Genomic DNA, 23,138 nt, shown 5'->3' on the forward strand with positions numbered 1-23,138 from the left:
GTTATATTGTGCATGTGGAAATATGTAACGACAAATACTGCCATGATTTACGACTATAATGTATCAACAAAAAAATGGAAAAAATAAAAGAAAGCAAACAAAAGAACAAAATTGCTTTCATGTATATATGTATGTATGTATGTATGTATGTATGTATACAGCCTAGCCAAACATCTATTGTGAGCATAACATTAATACTCTGGAACAGTGTTGAGCAAATCATAGCTGTAAGCCTGACACTGTTTTTTTAAATTGTTCCCTTTATTCCTTTTCTCTTTCTTTCTTTCTTTCTTTCTTTCTTTCTTTCTTTCTTTCTTTCTTTCTTTCTTTCTTTCTTTCTTTCTTTCTTTCTTTCATTCTTTCTTTCTTTCTTTCATTCATTCCTCTCTCTCTCTCCCTTCCCTCCTTCCCTCCCTCCCTCCCTCTCCCCCCCCCTCTCTCTCTCTTTCTTTCTTTCTTATTTCCCAGGCTGGCCTGAACTCCTAGGCTCAAGTAATCTTCCTGCCTCAGCTTTCTGAGTAGTTGTGACTGTTGGAGCACACCACGGTGTCCAACAATGACACTTGCTTTTGTAAACAAAGTTTTATTAGAACACAGAAGCTTATATTATTTACCCATAGTCTAGGCTGTTTTTGTGCTACACTGGCATTTGAGTGGCAATTAAGACTTGCCTACAAAGTCTAATATGTTTATTATCAGTCTCTTTTCAGAAAAAGTTTGTTGATCCATGATTAGATTATAGACTAAAGTCAGCAGAATGAATACATAAACATTTCTTTTCTTACGACTAAAATTGGCTGTATGAAATGAGATAAATGATCTATTAATTGCCAAGATATATGTCTCTTCCCTATAGAAAGTGTGTATTCAGGACTAGAAATCTTGGCACTGTGTCATGTCAAATGTAGGAAAAAACCTGGCAGTTCATTTTGATGAGACTTAAGAAATTTCTTTTCCAGGGCATTTTGAGGTGTATCTAAAATTTGTAGATAATACAGGGAAGAACATTTTAATCTGCAAATAGATTATGTTCATTATTAGTTTGTAATCATTTCACAACTATCATATAATATTAAAGCATCATAAGAGACTGCCTATCATAATAGAAACTTTTATGACTCTAGCCATTAACTTGTATTTTTCTACTTATTGTAGACCCATACTTTTAAGCTAGTGCTATTGGTAAAATATATGATTATTTAACTCTGATTGCCTTACTAATTTTGACCAGTTTATTTTTCAGATATCCATTTTGGGGTTTACTCTTTCAATTAATTTTGGGTTCCATGGGCAATGAAATTGTTGTTGAATATGTAAGATGTTGCAGTTTCTATGTAAGTTCACCTAAGTTCTTCTACCACTATTGATGGGCAAGGATATAACTAATTTAGTACTTTTACTTGAAACTGTTATAGTTCTACTGTACGGGATTTGTTTTCCTGACACAAAAGAGTATAAAACTAGAAAAACTAAACATTTTCAGGTATTAATTTCAGAGGGATGAAGCTCAAGTAAGATGGTGGTCATACTGAGTTAAGGAGAAAATTATCAAAGTGCAAGATTATCATAGTGGTTGGAATTTTGTGGACAAGAATGTCTGAGCTATTTATGGTGGGTGCAATGTGATTATGTGTGTGTGTTAGAGAGAGAGAATACTAAAAGCCTGGAGGAAATTTATTTTTGATATGAATGTACCAGATGAGACTCTTTAAGGCTTAGCAGAGTTTGACTGCTATAAAGGAGACTGAAGATGATGCTAAATGGCAATGTTGGAAGAAATTAGGTTTTCAGCAGAGTCAGGTTGCAGCAGCTTCACTAATATATCAGGTACTTAATTAAGAGTTCATAAATAAGCCTTAGCAAAAAGAACCACACAAAAAAGAGTAAAGGGAAAATGGTAGACCTAAATTTGAAACCAAAATTGATTCATGCTGAAAATGTATGAGGAAGCCAGAAAGGAAAAAGGAAAAGAAAGGTGTGTGTGTGTGTGTGAAAGGAATCTGAGGGCAATCAAAGGGAGATCAGTAGAATAGAGGAAAGGGATCAGGGGAGAGAGGAAAGCAGGTAAAAGAGAAATACTCAAGAATGATATTGGCTAAGTTTTATCACTATATTGTACATATGTATGAAAACATAACAACAAATCCCACCATTATGTACAAGTATAATGCACCATGAAATATGGAAATAAAGAAAAATACCAAACCTAGTGAGGCACGGAATATGCTTATAATCCCAGTGACTCAGGTGGATGAAGCAAGAGGATCACGAGCTCAAAGCCAGCCTTAGTAAATAGAGGTGCTAAAGCAGCTCAGCAAGACCCTGTCTCTCAATAAAATACAAAATAGGTCTGGGGATGTGGCTCAGTAATTGAGTACCCTGAGTTCAATCTCTGGAACCAAATAATAATAATAATAACAATAATAATAATAATAATACCAAATCTAATATGATCAAAACAATTCACCAGTAATTAGCCTGCATGACACATAAAACAGAATATCCTTTATAGGAAGAAAACATAATCCAGACTTCCTATGATGTATCATCTATAAATGACCAGAATATAATTAAAAAAATTTTTTTGGTACCAGGGATTGAACCCAGGGGTGCTTAACCATTGAGCCACAACCTCAGCCCTTTTTTGCATTTTATTTAGATACAGGGTCTCATTGAGTTGCTAAGTGCATCCCTTAGTTGCGGAGGCTAACTTTGAACTCTTGATCCTCCTGCCTTAGCCTCCTGAGTCGCTGGGATTATAGGCATGTAGAATATCATTAAATTTTGCCAGGATGCAAAGAAGATAGAAAAATGAGAACCACAAGAGAAAATATCACATATAAAAAAAGTTCCGTGAGCTGACCCAGATGTTAGGATTAGCAGAAAAAATTTAAATAGTTTTTATAACTAATTTCAAGGAGTTAAAGAAAAGCTTAATCATAATGAATACGTAGATATGGGTGTCAACATATAAATGAAAAATTTCTTTTAAAAGAAATAAAAAGTACGGTATTGGAAACGAAAAATTTATGAAACAAATCTATCATCAGATTGTATAGTGCAAAAACAGCAAAAAGTTAACTTGGAGATAGACCAATAAAAATTATCTGGTCTAAAAATTAGAAAGAAAAAAATAGAGACTTGGTTACTATCAATACAAAGTGACCTAACATACATATAATTACATTTCTAGAAGAATAGAGGCATAAATTGTACAGAAAAAAAATATTTAAGACAATGATGACTAAAATTATCCCAAATTAACAAAAAAGATGTCAAGAGATTTAGGAAACTCAGTGAATACTAAGGTTAGTTACAAAGCAAATCACATCTAGATGCATCAGAGTCAACTGTAAATGATCAATTAGAAGGAAAAAGGTCTTGAAGGCAATTAGAAAAAAGTGGTGTGTTATGCATTGGTAAAAATGACTAAAATGATAGCTGACTTCTTATCAGAAATGAGAGGTTAAAGTTAATGGAAAGGTTTAAGGTGCTAGAAGACAAAAACTGCTAATCCAGGATAAATCTCTTCAAAACTGAAAGCAGAATAGACATTTTAAAATAAATAAAAAGTAAGAAAATTCAATACCAATAGATCTCTACTATTAACAATGCTAAAAGAACCTCTTCAGGATAAAAGGAGATGATCCATCAGGTAGAAACAGATGCACTGTGTGTTTTAGTTAACTGTGTAATAAACTTAATGGTTTAAAATAAAAATTCTTTGTTATTTTTTCCTTATTCTATGATTTGGCTTTACATAACCTGATGAGTCCTTTGCTCTAGGTATTTATTACTGCTTATGTGGTTTCCTTTCGCAGGGATTGTTTAACCAAAGGTAGAACTGACAAAATCCTCCTACCTCAGCCTCCTGAGCCACTGGAATTACAGGTGTGCACCACCACTCCCGTCGGAAAGCGAAGCAAAATCCAAAGGACCACCAGGTAAAGTGACATCTTACTCCCCTAGTCCAGCCGCCGTCCCCTCTCCACAATCTCTATTTGCAATGGAAATCTTACACCTTCTGGATGGGACAGAATGATGCAAATCTCTGGCCAAACAAATGGGAAGGCAGCATCCTATAGTCAGTTCTTGGTTCACTTCCGTTAGCCGGTAGCGGCTCAAGGGGCGGGCAACTTCGTTCCAACCTTCAAAGGAGGAGTTGGGGCGGGGCTAGGTTTTGCGCATGCTCCCAAGGCAGGTTTTGGGGCATGCTCAGAGCAAGCCCACGCTCACAATTTCCGGTGAGAGCTTTCTTCTGGAGTGGAGGCGGTTTCCTGCGGAGCTCCGGCGGTAGGTGGGTGAGTGCCGCGAGTATAATTGCGAGCTTACTTGTTTAGAAGACAAAAAGGGTGTGCTTGGATTTACCCGTGTTTTCCTTCCGAGTTTTTTCCCCTTATGCTCTAAAACCTTGGGTTCTGGGAAATGAGAGCCAGCTGGAGAAGCTTTGGTTACTGTGGCAACCATGTGTTACTGATTCTGGTTTTTGAGGATTTTCCTTCCGAGTTTTTTCCCCTTATGCTCTAAAACCTTGGGTTCTGGGAAATGTGAGCCAGCTGGAGAAGCTTTGGTTACTGTGGCAACCATGTGTTACTGATTCTGGTTTTTGAGGATTTGAAAAGAGAATTTGTGTTATAACTCCTCAAAGTACATGCTGGGTCGCATTCAGAGTCACATATTATTTCAAACTTAGGTGTTTAACCCCGGAAATTGACTTTAAAGGATTTAATTCTGGTAGTAATGTGGAAAAGCAGTATTTTAGGCAGGGTAACTAGTTAGAAAGCTAATGCAGTGATTAACACAATTTCAGGGTGTTGTAGAATTCCAGAGAAGAGGAAATATTGTAGAAATTCTAGGTGGTAGGATCAGAAGCTTTAATGCTTGGGTCGATGTGGGAAATGAGGGAGAGAGAAACTGAGCCTCTTGAGGATTAATTCCAAACTCGCTTTTGCATTTGTATTTCTAGTTTCGTTTGCCACCTGCAATATCATTGCCTCCTACCTATCTCTTGTCCTAGTTCTAGTCATGCCTAGTAGTTTTATGTTCTCTGAATTTCCTTGTCCTCATTTTGTGTGTGTGTATGTGACCTTGGACAAGTTTCATAATTTCACTCCCTTAGTTTTTTCAACATAATGTGGAAGAAAACAATTAGTATGTAGTGTGAGTGTGTGTGATTCTGTGTGGGAGGGATAGAACCCAGGGCCTCATGCACACTAGTCAGGCACTGTACCACTGAGTTACATCCCTAGCCCCAAATTAAATAATAGACCAGGTATGTAGTAAAGATCCAATAAATATTAGCTACTACTATTTGTATTGTATTTGTTATTTGCATTTTATTGTTTCTTTCTCTAGGCTTGAATTTTTTAAAATTAAGGGGAAATATCTTTATGTGCTTGGAACATAGTAATAGTTGAGTAATGGATTATTTATTTTGGCTGCTTCTGACATAATTAAATGCTTTTTGGGTATGTGGGGGGGTACCAGGTGTTGAACCCAGGGGCACTTAACCACTGAGCCACTTCCCCCAGCCTTATTTTGTATTTTATTTAGAGACAGGGTCTTACTGAGTTGCGTAGGGCCCTGCTAAGTTGCTGAGGTTAGCTCTGAACTGTGATCCACCTGGCTTTAGCCTACTGAGCTGAACAGATTACAGGCCTTGGCAAATTTATTCTTTACTTTAAAAGAACTGCCAGTTGCAGGTTGGAGTTGTTAAATGGGTAGAGTGCTTGCTTAGCATGTGTGAGGCACTGGGTTCAATCCTTAGCATCACATAAAAATAAATAAATTAATAAAGGTATTGTGTCCATCTACAACTAAAATATATATATAATTTTAAAAAACCTACAATGCAGTTAGTTAGCTTGTCCATTTATACAAAAAGATTCCCTGTGGTTTTGATAGGAATGATAGGACTCTGTAGACTAGTTTAACAATAGTGGTCTTCCAACCTGTGTATCTGAGGTGTCTTTATATTTATTTGGGTCTTTTGAAATTTGTTTCAACAATATTACTTTTCAGATGGAACTTTTCATCTCTTTCGTAAAACTTACACCTTTTATTTTTAGTTTTTGATGCTTTTACAAATGGCATTGTTTTCCTAATTTCATTGTTTGCTTCTTCATTGTAAATTCATTTTTTGTATTTATCTTGTACCTGGCAACATTGATGAATTCATTTATTAATTCTAATAAATTTTAATGGAATTTTAGAATTTTCTAGACAGAAAATATAGTTTTCCTTTTCAGTCTAGATGTCTTTTCTATAATTTGCTGAAAGCCCTAGCTAAAACCTCCAGTATAATGAATAGAAATAGTGAGAGGGGACATTCTTATCTTGTTCTTGATTTTAGGGAAAAAAAGCATCCAATCTATCACTATTAAATTTCATGTTTACTGTGGGTTTTTCATAGATACTGTTTAATCAGATTGTGGAAAGTTCCTAGATTGTCCATGGTCACAAGATGATCATGTAGTTTTTGTTCTTTGGTCTACTGATTTGGTTTAGATCAGTAGATCTTTATTTACATTAAGAGATTTTCAGTTGTTAAGCCAACCTTGCATTCCTAGAGTAGATCCCACTTGAGCATGATGTATTATTCTTTTAACAATAGCTCAGTTTACTATTGTCTTAACAGAAGTTCTCAATACTAAACGACTTTTCTCTCTTTTTTGTTTTTTTGTGATGCTGGGTATTGAACTCTGGGCCTTCACCAAATGACTTTAAAAATTTTTTTATCTTCGAGCAGATGAAAATGATTATGCATACAGTTCAGCAACCCAAAGTATGCTCAGTGACAGCTGAAAGACATCTGTAAATATTTGTGGATTGATTAAAACTCCTGGAGTTTGGGACCCTTTTTTGAAGAGTTATGTAGAGGTAAGTAGACTTTTCATAAAATTGTATTGGTTTTATTTTTGTCTTAAGCCTATGCGATATTGCATTTCTAATTATCTTTATTGATCAGGAGGAAATTTAATGGAGAAAATTGTTAGGGTTAGGGGTTAAGGGTTAAGGGTTAGGGGGTTAGGGTTAGGGTTTAGGGTTGGTTAGGGTTAGAGGGTTAGGGTTAGGCGTGAGGGTGGGGGTGAGGGTGAGGGTTTAGGGTTAAGGTTAGGGTTATGGTGGTTAGGGTTAGGGTTGGGGGTTAGGGTTAGGGGTTGGTTAGGATTAGGGGTTAGGATTAGGGGTTAGGGTTAGGGGGTTAGGGTTAGGATTGGTTAGGGTTAGGGTGAGGGGTGGGGTTAGGGTTTAGGGTTGTTAGGGTTAGGGTTGTTAGGGTTTAGGGTTAGGGTTGTTAGGGTTTAGGGGTAGGGTTGGGGTTAGGGTTAGGGTTAAGGTGTTAGGGTTAGAGGGTTAGGGTTAGAGTTAGGGTTAGGTTTAGGGGTTGGGGCTAGGGTTAGGGTTGGGGTTGGGGCTAGGGGTTAGGGGCTGGGGCTAGGGCTATGGCTTAGGGTTGGGGTTGGGTTTAGGGTTTAGGGTGAGGAGTGAGGGGTGAGGGTTTTGGGTTAGGGTTAGGTTTAGGGTTTAGGGTGAAGGTGTAGGTGTTAGGGTTTTGGGTTGAGGGATGAGGGTGAGGGTTTTAGGGTTAGGGTTATGGTTATTGTTAGGGTTAGTGTTAGGGATTAGAGTCAGGGGTTGGGTTTAGGGTTAGTGTTAGGGTTCGGGGTTAGGGTTGGGGTTAGGGGGTTAGGGGTTTGGGTTAGGGTGGTTTTGGTGGTTAGGGTTAGGTTTAGGGTTTACGGTTAGGGTTAGGGTTAGGGTTGGTTAGGGTTAAGTTTAGGGTGAGGGGTGGGATTAGGTTTTAGGGTTTTGGGGTTGGGTTAGGGGTTATGGGTTAGGGTTTGTGTTTAGGGTTAGGGTTTGGGGTTAGAGGTTAGGGGTTCAGGTTAGGGTTAGGGTTGTTAGGGTTAGGGTTTAAGGTTTAGGGTTAGGGTTGTTAGGGTTAGGGGTAGGGGTAGGGTTGGGGTTAGGGTTGGGGTGGTTAGGGTTAGGGTGTTAGTGTTAGAGGGTTAGGGGTTAGGGTTAGGGGTTATGGGTTAGGGGCTGGGGCTAGGGTTAAGGTTAGGGGTTAGGGTTGAGGTTGGGGCTAGGGCTAGGGGTTAGGGGCTGTGGCTAGGGCTAAGGCTTAGGGTTGGTTGGGGATGGGGTTGGGGTTAGGGTTTAGGGTGAGGGTGAGGGTTTGGGGTTAGGGTTAGGTTTAGCTTTAGGGTTTAGATTGAGGGTGTAGGGGTTAGGGGTGAGGGTGAGGGTGAGGGTTTTAGGGTTAGGGTTTTTGGGTTAGGGTTTTAGGGTTAGGGTTTTTGGGTTAGAGTTAGGGTTTTTGGGTTAGGGTTTTAGGGTTAGGGTTAGGGTTTTGGGGTTAGGATTTTAGGGTTAGGGTTAGGGTTTTAGGGTTAGGGTTATTGTTAGGTTTAGGTTTAGGGGTTAGGGCCAGGGGTCAGAGGTCGGGGTTAGGGTTTAGGGTTTAGGGGTTAGAGTTTAGGGGTTAGGGTTTAGGATTTAGGGTTAGGGTTAGGGTTGGGGTTAGGTTTTAGGGTTTAGGGTTAGGGGTTAGGGTTATGATTTAGGGTTAGGGTTAGGGTTGGGTGTTAGGGTTAGAGGGTTAGGGAATACTCTCATGGACAAAGCAGATAGCAGGCAGTCTTTAAAAAATTTTTAAATTGAGTTATAATTAGTAAATTGGAATATACGGGCAGAATGTGTCAAAAATGCATTTTTGGAGATCTGTCAAAAAAGCAAAGTATAATTTATTGTATCAGTTTGAATTTAATCTTGATTTTTCAGATGATGTCTAAATGTTTATTTTCATAATAAGCTTCAGTTTCTCATTTTTTGTTGTCTATGTGAGGGGAAATGCTGAAATATTTAGTTAAGAAAAACACTTTCAATGGAAAAATTGTAGACAACCAGTTTGGATGGCATGCATATTTTAAAACCAATATTGACATGATTCTTGGACATAAAATGATTCAAGCATAGAAACCAGAACTGTTATTACCCAGACAAGGGATTTAAGTGCATACTTCCCGTGATACTTCCTAAGAAGTATGACAACTATTTGTTTTCAGCTCTGACCCAGTGTTCAGGAGTGCCTGTTTCTTCAAAAAAAAAATCTCCCCAGCCCCTCAAGCAAGACAATGTTGACCATGAAGGCAGCAAGCAAAGAGCTCAGAAACACAAATTCAGGACCCGAAAGCCCTCAGTTACATTACTCCCAGAGTGCTAAATACCTGGAGGCCTTTAGGTTACAGGAAGAAAGTTCAGGAGGGCTGCATCCTTTCAACAAGACTGTCAGCAGCATATTTATAACCTGGATTTCTAGTTACTGTAGACCAATAAATAGACTGATGATTTTTTGCAATTAATTATAAAGACCCTGATATAGAGAACAGAGCAGCCCCATATTAGACAGCACCAGACAAGAATGGTTTAAGACACACTGAACATAACCCTAGACCAGAGTCAGTTAAACAAAGACACAAATCCTAGCCCAACCAGAAAAGATACAAAAATATTAGTACAAAGATGTGATTGTATATCATACAGACGTCTCCTGAAGTGGAGGTATTGTAGTGCACTAGTCTGAGCAGAGTTGGCTCAGATCCCAGCTTTGGCATTTTCTAACTATTGAACCTGAGAACAGGAAACTAGCTATTGTGTGTCTCACAGTGGGACTTACTTTATTTGAAAGCCTCTACTCTGGTACCCACCAGGTTGCAAATGGACAGCAAGTAAGACCTATTTTTCTTATGTTCCTCATTCTCTTGTTGCCCTAGTTACTCCTTTGAGATGAACGAGTAAGATACTGTATATGGTTCTCATTCTGCTGTGTCACGTTCAAATAACCTTTATGTTTTCTTCCTAACCGCAGAGTTTAAAAATCTCCTCTGGTCAAAGTCAAGAAGCAGTTTGTGGAAGGATCTTCCCTTTGTATTTTCCATGAGAATGTGTGTGGTAGAAAATTCCTGAGCACATGCAGAGCACCAACTGCAAAGGAGTCTGAGAGATGTAGTTTTCAGCATTCAGACTATGAACCAATCCCAGGTATTGTCCACCAAAGTCTGTAAAGATAGGTCAAGTTGGAATGGTCACCAACTGCTGGAAAAAGATTAAGAAATTATTAGAAGTGCTAAGGAAATTAGAATCATGCTTTCAATGTCTTAAGAATTTGATTTTCCCTCAAAGATCACATAGATTGTATACTACTACCATTCTAAAAAATTATGTGTTTATTTTACATTGTATTACACTAACTGCCTGTTATGGTTTAGATATCAAATTCTCCCAAATTCCCATGTGATAAAGTGCCTTTTGAGGGGTAATGGAATCTTTAAGAGGTGAGGGGCCTAGTAGGAGGTCATTGGGGGTGTTCCCTTAAAAGATATACTAGGACCCCAATCACCTTCCTGCTCTCCAGCTCATCAGGAGCTAAGTAGTTTTGCTCCACCATGCACTCCCACCATGGTGAGCTGACTTGCCATTGGCCCAGAGTCTTGGGGCCGACTGATCATAGACTGGATCCTCTATGAGCTAAAAATAAGCCTTTTTTTCTTTATAAGTTGATAGTCTCCAATACTTTTTTATAGTGACAGAAAGCTGACTAAAATACAGTCCTTTTACTTTTTTTATATTATAGGTCTTAAGAATGTGATTCAAGAAGAAAATTGAAAAACAACTACATGAATGCTTTATCTAGCTGTATAAGAGATTCTTTTTCACTTCATGGGTGAAAATGCTAAATCTGAAGACCAATGAGTCTTTAAGTCAAATAACTATTTTATTAGTTTTCATACAAGGAATGATGGACAACCTGTGGTCAATTATGATCAATTTAGCTTAAGCCATTTGGAAATAACCACAATTTCCTATTCAAAGTTATCTGTTCCAGAAATTATGGAATGACATTATCCACAATATGATATGAATTAGATGTCATAAACTTGAGATTTCATAACCTATGAGTAAACATTTGAGAGTAAGGCAGTTGGATTTATAAGCAGTTAAAACACAAAATAAAAATTTAAAGGCTGGTCTACAAGTTTTAGCTGGTCATTCACGTTTCCCTAATGTTTCTTTCTACTTGCCAAACAAACATCATAGCTCCTTTCTCATATCAAATGTCCTCTGCCATTTACTTAGCACTAGGACCACACAATAAACGAGCACTGCATTCTCACTTTCCAATCTCATCCTACTGTTATCACTAACAGAAATCCTTATTAAGATTGATATGTTGCTTCTGGGACCCATGACAAGCAATCATTTACATTTACTTAAATAGGGAAAAAGAAAAAAAAAAACTCTACTTATAAAACTAAGGAGTGGAACACAATACCCTCACCCCTCAGAATTGTGATTATTCTAAACCCTAGGTCTTTCACATATTTTTTCTTCCCATTTATGTACACCACTTTGTCAGGTGTTTTAGTCATCATTTTTACTGCTTTGACAGAAAGACCTGACAAAACAAATTTTAAAGGAGAAAGAATTTATTTAGCCTTCAATGTTTGAGAGGACTTCATCCATAAATGGCTCTGTTCATTGTTCTGGGCCTAAAGTTGAAGCAGAAGGGCATGGTAGAGGAAAGAAGCTCAGGACTTAGCACCAGACCTCAAAGAGACTTGTTTGAACCTACAAGTGTCTAGTGACCTACCAGTTATTTGTGCCCAGTCAGACTGCAGCACCCCAAGGGCATGAACCGGTGATCTATTTCCTTCAGCCACTCTCCATCTGATTATGGTGATAGCCAGATTAATCCATATCAGTTGTCAGGTTAAAGCTTTCATAATCTATGGGCTGGAGTTGTTATTCAGCAGTAGAGTTCTCCCTACCATGTGTGAGACACTGGGTTTGATCCTCAGCACCACCTAAAAATAAATTTATTATTTTTTTAAAAAAAAGCTCTCATAATCCAATCATTTCACCTCCACATTTCTTTGCATTGTCTTACATAATAGCTTTGGGGGGATACCTCATATCTCAAACATAACCTCATGCTTCTCTATTTGTAAAGTATCTGTGAAAACTAGAAACATAAGTGCATAGTAAAGAAACGTCCCCTCATCCTTAAATGTCAACAAACACAGACACACACACACGCACATACACAAATGAATATTTGTGCTTCTTTTTTAAAAATTTTATTTTTTAGTTGTAGGTTGACACAGTACCTTTTATTTTTTTTTTATTTTTATGTAGTGCTGAGGATCAAACCTAGGAGGATCAAACCCAGTGCCTCAAGCATGCCAGGCAAGCGCTCCACCTCTGAGCCACAACCCCAGCCCCTTGTGCTTCTTAATCTCAGTTTATTCAAACAACACTCATTTTAAAGATATATCTGGCTCCTAATTTGAATGTATTCCTGAATTTATTTCATTTAAAAAATGTGTTTACAAGGGATTCTCTCTTGGTAGTTGCAGAAATGGAAACTGGACATAGTTTCATTGGGTGTATAAAAATAATTCAAATGTCATGCAGTGATTCTGTTTTTAATTGGACAACTGGGAGCCTGGGATGAGGAACTTTAAGTAAAGATTGCTCAGCATCAGTTGTTACATAAAGCTGCCAGAGAAGCAAAGGAACATTGTAAATGAGTCCTACTACCTCAGGTCTTAGAGAAAATTTTTAAAATGTCTGATCAGGGAAAATTAAAGAAAATTAAAAAGAATGTATGGACAAATTACAAAAGAATACATGTAATTAAGTCAAGTCATAAGGAGTTTAATGCACATTGGTATGTTGCCTTATAGAGCTATTTTCCTTTGTTTAAATATCTGCTTTCTAGTGTGTAAGAGAAAAAAAAAGTAACACTTTTTGGAGCTTGCAATGTTTGCATAAGATTGCTCATAGATTTCTTGCACCAAACCTTATAATAGCAAAGTATATTTAGTTTTATAAATTACTTATAAAGCAAAGTATAATAGCAAAGTATATATAATAGCAAAGTATACACAAAGTATAGTTTTATAAATTACTTATAATAGCAAAGTATACAATATCAAAGTATTGAATATTTCTAGTATTATGGTGGTTTACATCAAGAAATCAATGATTCTCCAAATTCTGAAATTTATTAAGATTTAAAATATGATTTTGGAGAATATTACTTCCTTAGAAGTTTCTCTGATAGTTGGGAAAATAGAAATTTTACAGGACATGAAAGCTATAAGTGTCCTTGGAAGTCATCCAAACCAATACACTTGTTTTATAGCAGAAAAACAAAAACAAAAGCAAGTTACAAAGAAATTCAGTTGATTGACTCAGGATTGGGCAATTAAGTAGCATAATTACATGTTTCAAACTTATGTGTCTAGATCAGAGTTTTACAAATAAACTTCACCTTAAAACAGTTTAAAATGTTTAATGTATTCTTAGCATATTCATCAAAAGTAATATGCATCAAGATTTTTTAAATTAGGAAAAATAATTATTATATTTTCTCAAAATATGATACATGTTTGAAATAAGAATTTAATACATCCAATAATGTATATATAACATCATACTGATATAATGCATTTTAATATGGTTAACATTTTGAAGTGATACATAGTTGCTACCAATTATTCATTGCCATTTTCATCTCTATTCATAACCCTCCCCAAACCACTTTCCCCACTCAGAATAAATTCCAAAGTCTTTGCAATGTCCACCATTCTCACTGCTCTGAACATCTTTAGCTTCATCTTCTAACTTTCTCTTCTCCTCCCCAAGCCCACTGGACTCCTCAACCATCCTACAGTTCCAAGGTCATTAACACTACTGGCCCTTATGTTTGTTCTTTTCTTGACTCGGCCACTAGGTAGTCCATGGCTCACTCACACGGCATTACATCTGCTCTAACAACTACTTATTCGAGAGACCTTCCAGTAATACACTGTGTAAAATTTTATCCACTCATGTCATTGCACTCCAACCTCCTAAACTGCTTTATCCTGCTCTCTACACTTATCATAATCTAACCTATTAAGTGTATGTTCATTTCTTTGAGATGGAAGTCCCTCAACATCAGTTCCACAAGGGCAACTACCTTGTCTGTTTCATTTCCTGCCAGACACACAGTGTTGCTGAGAATATATATTGATTCAATATATTAGGATTTCACCTAAACTCAAACACTTCATGGAATTCGTTTTGAGAACTGCATCTTCAAGCCATTTTCTAAAATAAATAAAACAATTTCAATTTTATCTTGTTTAGTCATATTTCCACTAAACAAAACTACTCATCCTGACTAGTGATACTTAATCCATATGCAAAATATTTGAACCAAAAAAGGTTGATATATATAAAAATAAACTTTAATTAAATTTTGATAAGAAATATTTGAACCTTAGCTAAATGGCTTAAACATATCCATGTTTATTTGTTTGAAAATGTCATCTAAATATACCCCACAATGAGGAATTATATTGTTTACCATATACATTAGCAATATTTTAGAAATATAAATACTTTATGTAAACTTAATGTCACTAATAATCCTTACCATAGGCAGATTCTGCTTCTTGTAGATATGCTCTGAAATCTTTCTTGGACATCTATGCTTTTAATAGAATAAAGCTTCTGAGCATTTAAGTATTTTGAATATTCTTGCTTCTCATCATAAATTACTATCTCAAAAGAGTTTAATTGGAATAGATTTTAACTACCAAATGTCACAGAATGGAATGATAATTTAGGAGCATATTTGTACCTTTAAATACATTTCCACTCATTATGTCCTCTATCCGATATTGCATTAAGCCACAGAAAAGGTGACTCAGACATGCCATTAAGATTGCCAAGGCTTAAAAAGCAGTACAATGGATAAAAAATGTATTACTCAAAGGTGTCAAAATGGAACCCAATTATGCTTGATCTTAATAAGTCCATTACAAGCTATATTAATTAATAAAGCTTGTCAATCATTAAAAGACATTGTTTAGAGATATTTAATGTGTTGGGTTATTTTAAGATATGAACAATTGAAATAAGCTGTCAGCATATGTTCAAATGACAGTCAATCAACTACTGTTTATTGAGTAAAGTGCTGAGTGAAGGACCATTATAAATATGAAGATGAATAAAGATAATTCTTGCTATAAAGGAACCAGAATTCAAGTTGACTGTTAGTCTTGAATTTTTTTTTATTTGTAATTAGGTAGCTAATCTAATTTTTAAATTTATTTTTGATTTTTCCTCTCTCATTTTTATATTGCATATGTATATTTCCTTCATTTACCAATTAAAAATAAATTATAAAACATGCTTTTCCTTTCTTTTCTACATCTACATAGTATTTTGTATTTATATATGACAGCAGAATGAATTACAATTCTTATTACACATATAGAGCACAATTTTTCATATCTCTGGTTGTATAATATTTTAAGTGTTTATTCACCCAAGCTCATAAACTGGATAGAGGAGGTGTAAGTTCAAGTTGCAGTCTAACCCATGTGACTGACAGAACAAATGTACAAAATAAAGGCTCAGACCACATCGGCATGTGATGTTCTCATTAATGTGCACCTTTCCTTGCTGAAATAAATATGAGAAGCAATAAGTTAGTGTTCCCAACTCTCAAGTAATGATTCTTATCATTTTCCGGGAATCTATTAAGGCATGAAGATCTTACACACATTATATAATTTTCAAAGTAATTCTGAGGCAGTCATTTAAAATAATTTAAAGCTGATTAAATTGATGGAGAGAGATATTAATAATTTTTGCCTAAATTACACAATTAGAAATTTTTATAAAGATCTATAAAACTCCAAAGAATATAGGCAGAGCTGCTCCCCAGATATTTCATGTACAAACTCATTCACTCTCACAAAAATTTAGTGAGATATGAATATGATTTCTAAGCTCACTCAATCTTTGAAGGTCTAGCTCAGTTTACTCAAATTCTTTACAGTGGCAGTTCTGTGTTCACTGATATCAAATGACCTGTGAGTTTCCACAACTTCTCTCTTTTCATCTTCTGATTGACACTTATATTTTGGGCCAGATAGAACAGAGGTATAATATAAGAAATTCTAGTTCTTCAGACACACTATAAGCATTATTTAATGTGGTAGTGATGTGATATCTCCAGAAAAGTGTAGGTCAAATTCAATCATATTCAATAAGTAATCATTGTGAACTTTATTAGTAAACTTCAACTCCCTGATAATTTTACTTTCTCATGGATAGTTCCCTGAAGTATATCCCCTGAGTAATTTTATAAACCTATACCTTGAAAATTGTTCTATGCAATAAAAAATTTTAACTATGAAGTAAACACATTAAATTACTCATATTTTCCATTATATCAAAAATTAAATTACTCATGTTTTCCATTATATCAAAACAATCCAGCTGTTATATTAGTAAGTGTACTAAAATGTATAATTATATATTCTAATATATATGTTGAACACATATACATTCACTCACATATTTTCAAAAGTTACCTCAACTTTAAAAAAAAAAAACATGGTAGTTGTCAATTGACTTTTATTTTATTTATTTATATGGCATGCTGAGAATCAAACCCATTTCCTCATGCGTGCTAGGCAAGCACTCTGCCACTGAGTCACAACCCCAGCTCCTATATGAGCATTTTTAAGATAATGCAATTTAAAATAGAGTTGTAAGTTTCATAGTTTAATAAAATAACAAAAGGCATGCTTTATACGGGTCTTTGTGACATATGTGTCATTAGGTAGAAAACAAGAATGATGAAGGAAGTCTTGAGACTCAGAATGTGGGTCCAGAGCCTAATGGTTCTTTGAGAAGCGTTCATTCCTTTCTCTAGGAATCCTCCATTCTCTGATACCCTAAGCCAGCAGATACACAGTATAAAAAAATGGCTTAACATGAAATTCTAAGATACAAGAGCTAGTCATCCTAGGGGCTTAGTATGGGCCAGCAGCACTCTAGTCTTTGAGACATTGCCTGTCAGGTCCTACTATGGTTTCACTATTAGATGTCTCAAAAAGCTCACATGTGAGACAATGCAGGAAAGTTTAGCAGTGAACTGACTGGGTTATGAAAGCCTTAACCTAATCAGTGAGTAATCTCCCCTGATAGGGAGTAACTGAGTTGTGACTGTAGGCAAGTTGGGTGTGGCAGGAGGAGGTGGGTACTTGGAGGTGTGCTTGTGGGGTATACATTCTGTCCATAGCAAGTGGAATCTCTGTGTGTGCTTCTCAGTAGCCATGTCTTGACCTGAATTCTTCTATCATATCCTTCTGCTGTGATGTCGTGCATCCCCTGGAGTCCTGAGGAATGGAGTTCACCATCCATGGTAAGAGACATCTGAAACTGTGAGCCCCCAAAATAAACTTTTCTCCTTTAATTGTTCTTGTCAGGTCTTTTGGTCTCAAGAATGAAAAAAAAAACCAACTAAAACAGTTCCTTCTGACAGCATTGGAAAAGCAGCCCATCCTTCATCAAGGAACAAAGAAGGAAATATAAAAGGAATTTATTTCCAGGTGTAGTTCTTGGTTCTCCTGTTAGAAAGTTGAGGGCACCTTGTGGACTGAGTGAAATGGTGGCTGCTGTAGTCAGCTCAGGCTGCCATAACAGCATACCACAGACTGTGGGACTTAAACAACAGAAATTCATTTTCTCACTGAGAATTCCAAGATCACTTTGCCAGCCAACTCAGCTTTTCATGGTGGTTTTCTTCCTGACTTTGGATAACCATTTTTTGCCTCTATCATCACATAGTAGAAGCAGGCAGGAGGGAGAGAGGAGAGAGAGGAGATAGAGAGACAGACAAAGAGAGGGAATTTTGGAGGCTCTTATTATAAATACACTGATCCCACTGGATCAGAACTCACCTTTTGACCTCACTAAAACTTAATTAAAGGTTAAATAAATCCACTCAACCCACAGAAATATGGTAAAAGATGATAAATAGTTGTTTTAATCCACTGAAATTAGAGAAAATTTTTTACAGTAATAGATAACTAGATACCCCTATTCCAATTTGTCATGTATATATAATAATATCAGACCTGGCCACCACATGGGTGACTGTGTCCATGAAGGAACAATTCAAAATTCCCACTCTTCTTTGCGCATCCATTTTACCATCTGTGAAACATCATAATAGGACTAAGTCAGATTTTTTTTAAAGAGAGAGAGAGAAAAGGAATTTTTTAATATTTATTTGTTTAGTTTTTGGTGAACACAACATCTTTATTTTTGTGTGGTGCTGAGGATGGAACCCAGCGCATGCCAGGCAAGCATGGTACAGCTTGAGCCACATCACCCAACGAGGATTTTTTTTAAATTGTATTGATTAAAAACAAATGACACTCTGGGGGATAGCTCATGTCATTGCAGTTAGATGGTGGCTGGGGTTGCAGTCATCTGAAGACTAGACTGTCCTGGTCATCCAAGATGGCAGCCTCTTGTGGCTGGCAGTAGTGGTTGTTGGTCAATCAGTATGCCTGCATGTGGTCTCTCCTCTTGGCTTGTAAATCTCATAGCACGTTGTTTGGTTTCTCAGATGGAACAAGTCAAGACTAAGTGATCCAAATGGAAGGATACAGAAGCTGCTAGGCCAGTTGATGGCTGAACCCAGAATGGACACAACTTCTTTTCTGCCATATTCTAGAGGTCTGTGTAGTTGTAGATCACCAGGATTCAAGGAGATTAAAAAGACTTCATTTCTTGGGAAAGCAGCAGAAAGTAGGTGACAAAATCACATTGTGGAAGTGCATGTGGGGTGAGAGATATTGCAGATGTCTTTGAAAAGGGGTAAGGCCTTCTGATATGCCATCTTTTATTATCTTCCTCTAAAAGAATTTGCAAACATTTGTGGTAACCTGCTGTGGGAAGTGAATGAAACTGTAGCCTTTCCTCTCCAACTCTGACAGTCCTGGGGACAGGAGGAAGAAGCATCTTAGTTTACAGAATCATAGAAAGGGTGAACAATGCTTCACTCTCTGGCAAAGCAGGAGTATTAAATATTTTTAAAAATATTGGTTACTGGAGCAAGCATGTACATACTAATAATGGAATTTTTAAAAACTTGTATTTTGGAAATGTTCATAATAAAACATCCTGTACTTGAAATTAAAAAAAAAGTAAAGCCCCTCCAAACATTGTCAAATAGCAGATTTGTCAAATAGTCAAATTTAGAACTTCATTACATGAATGTGGGAAAACACAAACATTCAACCCACAGAAGGAACTAAATTAATGGATGGGGGGAAGTTGTGTGAAGATGGAGGTTTGGGATTTCCTACTAGTTGGAACTGTGGGAGCAACAAAAGTCATAGAAATCAGAGTTATAACACTGTATTAGCATGGCAGGAAAATAGTATTACCTATACTATCTACATATTTACAAAAATTAAACAGACTTCAAAGTTATTAATTATAAGTTGATGAAATTAAACAGGTATTTATACAAATAAGTCTATTTAACTGTAGATAAAATACATAATGGGTTTTATAGTAATCCAATGTTTTCATTTGCATTAGGCTTTTGTTGTTGTTGTTAATCTGGAAATAGATTCTAAGAGTAGTACATTAACAAAATATTTTAACATTCACCCTTATAAAATGATAATAAAGGACCGGAATTACTAAGGAAGTAAAGACCTGCTTATTGTAAAAACAGACTAATTTTCCATGTTTATCTTTTCAGTATAACATCATCCATCATTGTTAGAAATCTTATGACCATGTGCCCACCAGTTAATTCATTGACATGCAGACCTTTGACATTTTTATTTTTCTTCACATAATCTTTCCATTCCAAATTGTCATAAACAGTTTTATTGGTGATCCTATCCTTTGAAGAGCATCTTTTCTCCCCCATAATATAATGAAAGTAAAGACAGATTACTGCCCAGAAAAGGTGGAAATACCCTGAAAGCCAAGAATGAATAAAGTGATCTCAAAGAAGGAAAAGTGAAAAAAATACAAATGCTTTTTATAAAAATGTTTAGCTTTCTATAAAGTACTTGAATTCTATATAAATAAAAGAATTAATTATACATAAGTACAACCAAAACATTCAAATTAAATTTTTTTCAGGATCTATATATCCTAATATCTTCTACGTGGTCATTAAAGATGAATATCAAATTTTTTTAAAGTTAAAGGAGAAAGGTAGAAAACATAATGTCATTTAATATTCAACTAACATTGTCACCTATGTCAATCCTGTTTTGGTAATAATCATCAACTATATAACAAGAGAATTTCTATTCCAATGTTACATAATATTCTATTTTTTTATAAATTTTACGGAATCAATGAAATAATAATAACAGAAGTATCATTATAATAATAGAAATATCATTTATTATAGATAAATAATATTTATTTCATATTACTACTAAAAAATTTCAAACTTTTTATTTAACTTTGCTTGTGCTAATTTTACTAAGTGTAACAATTATAAGATTTTCCTTTTATGTGCTTCAACTTACTTAAGACACCATATGCCGTGTGTATCTTACTCTGGAACCATGTTTATAGATTTTGTGCTCCGGCCCTAAATAACACTTAATGAAACTAAAATATGTGCTTTGCATTTGGCTAGATGTATACAAGGGTTATACTTCCATTGTACATGATTTTGAAAGATTATATAAAAAAAAACATTTTCTAAGTATAAATACTTTGTGATTTTTCTAGGTATAAATATTTTGTAATATTTATGAGCTGAACACAATGAAGATGGGATGATTCATTGAGCTTTGGTATTTTGAGGCTAAGAAAAAGCAAAGATAAAATAAATAAATAAAAGAACTCAAACCAAAGATTTATACTCTTACACTTATCCACTGAAATAAAGACACATCATAATTCAAATATGTCAGTTGACAAGAAATAAGCTTACACTTACAAAAACTGACAATATATTTATCTTAGAGAAGTGTAAATTAATTAAAAGTTTTAAATATGCTCATAATTATCCTTGACAGCTTCTTAAATGACTTCCAGTTATCCCTGCATAGGGTATTAGTACTCTGGTAATCTCTTGAGTATGTAGTGGACCTAATGATTTGCTTCTCAGGAATTAAATACTGCAAAAGTGATGTAGTCCCAGCAACTTGGGAGGCTAAGGCAGGAGATGATGAGTTTAAAGCCATCCTCAGCAATTTATCAAGGTTCCAAGCAACTTATTGAAACCCTGTCTCAAAATAAAAAATAAAAAGGGCTGGGGATGCGGCTCAGTGGTTAAGTGCTCCTGCATACCAAACAAAGAATCAAACAAACAAAATTTTTAAAAATGGTGTGGTACTACATGTAATAATAGATAATCATTTTTTAAAAAGTGTCCTAATGTCTTGGAGCTTCTTTTGCTCATTCTGATGAAGCCAGCTGCTGTGTTTTGGCCTGTCCTATGAGGAGTCCACATGGCTAGCAGCATCAATAGCCACCAAGGAACGAATTACCTTACTCAGCCTGTGAGACATGAACCTGATCAACAGTCACTGAGAGAGTTGGAAGGGGAGCCAACCCATATTCAAGCCTGAGATGATGCTTCAGCTCAACTCTTGCATTGCAGCCTGTAAAAGAAGGATCCACCTAAGTCACATCCATATTTTGGATCCACAAAATCTATGAAATAATATGTGTGTAATATTTTTAGCAATTAAATTTTGAATAATGGCATACAGCCATTGATAGCTAATATAAATAATATTTTACGTTAGAGTCAAAATAATGTTCTATTTCACAAAATGGTTATAATCTGCCATTTTTCAATATTTCTATTCTCTAGTCCTTTGTTACAAAATCTGAGAATTTGGGAAGAATGTAAATATAAGATTCTTTATTATTATTTCTTTGTTTAAATTGTATCTCACTTACTTCATTGGATTACTAAATTAATGCCTAGATTTGATATTAAATTAGTAAATAAGAATTGTAAATATTACATCATACATGCATAGACAAGTACCTAGCTCAGTGCTGTTCACTATTAAAAATGTTAGAAAAGAGGAGGAAACAGATGTTTGTAGGGGATGGAATGCAGGGAAAGCAAGCCTGGAGTCTCAGCTTAGCTACTGTTTATTGGCCCATTTGGGATTTTCAGATGGACCAGAGGGGAGTGCTTGGGGGCTAAAGTTTTCATACACTCCAATAGAAAATGTTCAATCTCTCAGCATCTTTCACGATTTTTATTTTGTTTATACCAATTTATAAATTTTGTTCAAGATCAATTCTTAAACTTTCTGTAGGAAAATGTTTAGTATGTCAGAATAAAAATAAAAGTGTGAAATACACATTCACAGCCATACATTTTCAAATTTAATAAGCACATGATTTTGACAGGGCTATAATTTGAAAATCTGAAGACAAAGGTGTGGAATGATGAAGGAGCACATACTCTGAGTTTTGTATATTAAAATTCAAAAATTTAGGAGAAATAGAGAATACTGATATGAAGCATCATTTTGCCAAATTATCATAATAGATTAAAGATATTGGCAAATCTTTTGCTACTCCTTTCATTGAGAGTGCAGGAAAAATTCAATTCCCCTTTAAACAAGCTGGATTAATTAATTAGCTTGGCAAGTGGAATAGGGTGAATTGGTCTAGGATTTTCAAAGAAGAAAGGGCTCTTAGCTTTCACCAAAACCTCTTATAATGCCAACAACTATATGAAGCCAGCAGCTACTTAAGAAACTCTGAAACCCTGAGATCATATAGTGAAGAAGCTGCAGGTAGGTCAACAGTGTGAGCTGAGTCTAGCCTTACAGCTATACACATTGTGTGGGTGAAGTCATATTGGATGCTGCAGACAACTCTTAGCTAATTGAGTGTTATAGAGTAATGACATTAGAAGCCGAACAATTACCCAGCTGAACTCTCCCCCTAATTCTTGATGGGTCATAAAAAAATGGTGGTTGTTTTAAGCTACTTAACTTTGGAATAGTTTGTTACATAATAATCAATAACTGGAAATATCAACATACTTGCCTAATTTATTAACATAGTAATTAATTTATTAATTAAATAACACCCCCAAAAAGAGAAAAAACATTTTGCAATATTATCTAGAAGTGACAATTAAGGCTTCTCAAATACATGAGATTAAAAATGTCATTGGAGATCTAGAAGAAAATCACAATAGATAAATAAATAAGACAACGGTAGTCTGTTCAATATGCTAATTGTGTGACTTTAGA

General features: G+C 35.5%; 1 protein-coding gene and 1 long non-coding RNA gene across 6 annotated transcripts in view; one reads left to right on the forward strand and one right to left on the reverse strand.

The window, feature by feature from the left end:
* LOC144373208 (transport and Golgi organization protein 1 homolog) overlaps nucleotides 1–23,138 on the reverse strand; it is a 161,641-nt gene that overhangs the window by 40,603 nt on the left and 97,900 nt on the right. Inside the window, exon 1 of one of the 3 annotated variants that reach the window (XM_078036324.1) lies at nucleotides 3,863–4,003. The exons of the other annotated variants lie outside the window; for them this stretch is intronic. The gene's annotated coding sequence lies outside the window, so the exon portion shown is untranslated. Of the gene's footprint in view, nucleotides 1–3,862; nucleotides 4,004–23,138 lie in introns of those variants that run through there. 3 annotated transcript variants of the gene reach the window in all.
* Nucleotides 4,152–21,598, forward strand: LOC144373210 (uncharacterized). Of its 3 annotated transcripts, none has more exons than XR_013432972.1 (5): nucleotides 4,152–4,301; nucleotides 6,749–6,879; nucleotides 9,875–10,047; nucleotides 10,640–17,278; nucleotides 18,491–21,598. It is a non-coding gene; the product is annotated as an uncharacterized LOC144373210 (long non-coding RNA). The 3 variants fall into 3 exon arrangements; XR_013432971.1 differs by having other exon boundaries at nucleotides 4,152–4,297; XR_013432973.1 differs by lacking the exon at nucleotides 10,640–17,278 and having other exon boundaries at nucleotides 4,190–4,297; nucleotides 17,343–21,598.

Source organism: Ictidomys tridecemlineatus, unplaced genomic scaffold, assembly GCF_052094955.1.
Source record: "Ictidomys tridecemlineatus isolate mIctTri1 unplaced genomic scaffold, mIctTri1.hap1 Scaffold_304, whole genome shotgun sequence".
Taxonomy (NCBI): Eukaryota; Metazoa; Chordata; class Mammalia; order Rodentia; family Sciuridae; genus Ictidomys; species Ictidomys tridecemlineatus.